Source organism: Brassica oleracea, chromosome C4, assembly GCF_000695525.1.
Source record: "Brassica oleracea var. oleracea cultivar TO1000 chromosome C4, BOL, whole genome shotgun sequence".
Classification (NCBI taxonomy): Eukaryota; Viridiplantae; Streptophyta; class Magnoliopsida; order Brassicales; family Brassicaceae; genus Brassica; species Brassica oleracea.
Window position 1 is genome coordinate 4,547,297 of NC_027751.1, and position 4,412 is coordinate 4,551,708.

The following is a 4,412-nucleotide window of genomic DNA, read 5'->3' on the forward strand; positions in this document are numbered from 1 at the left end:
GAGAAATGAGGTTTTGAGGATAAGATTTCAAATTTTGAAAAATAAAAAAATTAAAATTTTCAAAGGATAAACTTAGAAAAGTGCTATTTTGGTCATTTTAGTTTTTGAGTGCTATTTTTGTGATATAAACTTAGAAATGTGCTATTTTGGAGATTTGTCCTATTTAGAATTTCATTTTATTGTGGGTGGATATACAAAAGTAAAGGATGTATACAAAAGATCTAAATAAGTGAAGATAATTATCAGGAGAGAAAAATAAGTCGAGGTGCTCTTCCAAATAATATCTACGACTATACATCAGACCAGCTATGGGGGCGTCAATAATCGTCAAGAACGTTACGAGTCAATCACTTGGGTTTATGTCATGTGTTATAATTAATCACAAGTTCACAGACAACCCAACTCACGTTATATAAACTATCCATGCGATGATAATAAACAAACGATGGATTCCCCATCCAACGGTGAAGGATAAGCGTTCTCCCCTTCCTGCATGGAACCAGATCACTTCAAGTGGCAGTTTGTAATAATAAAATCTTAGGGCGCCGACAAAAACTGAAAATGACGGTTAACGAGAATCTTCGTGTAATAATTGCAGAAACCGACACTTCATATCAAAGTTAATTCAAACATAAGCTATGATTAGTATTTTCTAATTTGTTAGAATACTAATCAATAAAATATAAACATTTGAAGTGTTATGACACTGGCCAAAGCAGTTGGAACTAGACTGTATCAGTTGAATATGAGATTATTCACGCCGACTTTTTCTCGGGATTTTAGGAATGACAGCCCATTAACAGAGTGATTTATTGTGTTTTAATTAAGCACACTGGCTAATAATCTCAATTCTCGTCTGCTTGATAATAGTTTATTATTTGATCTTCAAGTAGTCTTTCAAATTGTTCGTGTACAAATTCATGTAAGACAAACGGTACAAAAGGTGCATTACAAGTCTTCTTAGTTTACATACCCTATGCAGATCTCTCGGAGTTCGAAGGACGTGGTTGACTGGTTGTAGATGTTTTTATCTTTATACAGATAAAATCTTTTGGATTTCAGAATCTTAGCTCTCATATGGTCAAAGATTTATGCAATTTCATCCTCGAACACAAAACCAGATTTTGCTCGATAGTGATATGAATATCATATACGTTAAATGATCAATATCTTTGTAAATAATGATGTGAGATACGTCAAAATAATTGATCTAACCATAATCACTTACTTTCACGCCAGTCCTTTTTTTAATTAGTGAACTCTATTTGCATTTGATCATTGTTTATAGCCTCAATACCTAAGTATATGCTAAGTCGTTAATCTAAATGAAAATACACTAACCAAGATATAAATCATAAGCATTAAGTTTATATAATTCAGTAATGTTTCATCATTCTTATAAAATGGTTGTTTAGAGCTTTTCCGAACCCAACTCTATATTTTCTTGTAAAAGTAAAAGAAAATTATAAAAGTGATTGTTTCTTTAATGTATGTTTTATAATAAAACTTTTGTATATACAGAAAAATAAAAAATAACATCATTTTCATTCCTAAATATAGATGTGGAAATACTATATTTTTATATTTTCCTTAGAAATAGAAAACCTCTATTATAGAAAATATATATTAGAACAAATCTAATGCTATAATAAAATTCTTCTATTTTAGAAAAAACATTTTAGAAGAAAATATATAAATTTGTCGGAATTAGTTTTATACTCTTTCCTTCTTAAATATAAAATGTCTAAAAAAATTATATTCTAATATATAAGATGTTTTCATATATTTAAGTAACTTTAATTTTATCAAAAATTGTGTAACCAATCAAATTTAATAGTTATATTTTGTAATTAGCTCAGTTATTTTTAATTTATAATTTTAATAATACATTTTAGATAAAAATAGTTTTTTTTTCAATAATCATATTTTATCTAAAATGTTTTATATTTAAGAACGGAAGGAGTATATTTTCTTTTCGTAAAAGGTTTTTATTTCCATCACATGCCTTTTTCATTTGTAACCCGTCCACACACGTTTCATAAATTTTTTGTCTTTTCCAATGATGCACAAAATAATCGTCAATGACGCAGTTTAAAGCCTACAGATATGTAACTCGTCTGTTATATTCTGATCTGACCTTTCCCTTTGGCTTGCTATACGTCTCAGACACTGACCTGTGCATGTATGCCATGTAACAAATGAAACAGCGTCAGTGCACGCCACGTATAGGTTTACTGGTCTCGAGAATCTGCAATAAACTTGGGGACTCTACAAATCCACACCAATATTTTGTGCACTCCTATGCAAACCTCTTTCTTCGGACATTCTCTTCGATATGAAGCAATACCTCAGCAAAAATACTAACCAGAGATTCTACCATTACACGGGGATATTGTTTCTTACATTTTTATACATTGATATTTGATTTTCATAATTAATTTTATATATTTTAGATGAGTTTTAATATATTAACTAGGTTAAAATTCACGCCTTACGTAGAATAAAGATTATATATCAACTTAATTTTCTGTATTATGTATTTTTACATGTTATAAAATAATAAATATATATTGAATAATTAAAAATTAGTAACTATTACATATACAACTAAATTAGTGTGAACATATAAATCAATTTTATTAATCCAAACAATAATTTTTTCTACCTGATAGGCTATTAAAAATAAATTTAAATGATATTAACATATATAGTATATTTTTAATATAAATGTCTATTAAATAATGATTTCTACTCATATGGTTTTTTTTATCATTTGATCTTTTATAGCAAAAACTTTAAATTACTAACAAATTTTTTTATTGTCGGATTAATAGTTTTAGTAATTTATATTTTTTAAAAAATTAAGTTGTCAATTTTTGTTCAAAGCTTTTATCAAAAATAATTGTTCAAAGTAAAGTTCAAAATTAAAATATTTATGTATTTTATATGGTATATATTTTAATTTAAAATCATATATATATATATATATTTATTTTCTAATCTTAATAATTAATTAAATTATATTTTTTACTTAATTATATAAGTTTGTAATTATTTGTATTTTTTCATAACAAAATTTTAAACCATAGATCACAAAATTTAAATGTGAGACTTTTAATAATTTTAGTAATTTATAGTCATTTTAAAAAATTCAAAATATAACATATATAAAAAAATTTAAATTTTTATTATATGGTTAATGTGATTGTTTAATTTATTTTAATAGTTTAAAATTAAACAAATATGATAGAATATACACTAATTTTTATCAAATCTTTATTATTCAAAATCATTAATTGACATATATACTTTAGCCACATTAGGCAATTCTGTCACTTTTATTTAAGGAAATAATTAAGAACATTAATATTAAATTTATGGTTAGTTTAATAAAAATCTTATTATATAATTAGATGGACTAACACATTTCTCTATTGATTCTAAGAATCATCCTATTGATGACACGTGACTACAAAAAGAAGTTGTAATGTTTCTCAATTAATATATACACTACAAGAAAACATGCCTATAACGAGGAAAAATTACGAGGAAATATATTCCTCGTAAATTTACGAGAAAATTACTACGATTTTACGACAAAACTGAATTTCGTCGTAAAGTCGTAGTAAAGTTACAAGAAAAATGTTTCGTGGTAATTTACATGTAAATTTACGTCGATTTTACGAGGAAAGAGAAAATTCGTTGTAAAGTCCTTGTAACTTTACAAGGCTTTTACGACGAAACATGTTATCATTAATTTTTGTGAAAACGTGTTTTAAGCATGCTTTACCAAACTGATACCCTCGGTTTAGAGATTTTGGAATAACTTGATTAGCTGCTATCAAAGTTACACCTCGTGAACGAATAGTTGCTAGAGAAGAATCACTTTTGCAAGAAGAAGTGTGTATCACTGAAGTGGAAGTATCTGAACAACAAACTGATGACATCCTTCTAATTGATGTGGATAACCGTCAATATGAAGATCTTTTCGACGATATGACGGATGAAGAAAGTGAAGAAGAGTTCGATGCAAGCGATGATAATCATTGTACTGATATTGTTGAAAACTCGAATGATTCAGAATGATGTAATATATGTTTTAAATATTTTTTAAAAAAATATATAAATCAGTTTAAGACTTAATGCAAGTGTATATTGTTTGGTTATAATAATTATTTGTTGGCTTTTAAGGATTTAATTGGAGTTTAGGGTTTAAGAGAAAATAGGATAAATGGGAGAATGGGGGAATGGGGTAAAAGGGATATGAGGTTATAGGTAAGAGACTTTGGGGGTTAGGGATTTGATTTTCAGGGATTCAGATACAGTCGTAGTCAATTCGTCGTAATGGAAAAACCGGGTCTGGTATATTCCTTGTAAATACACGTGTCCTTGTAAATTCGTTGTAATCATTT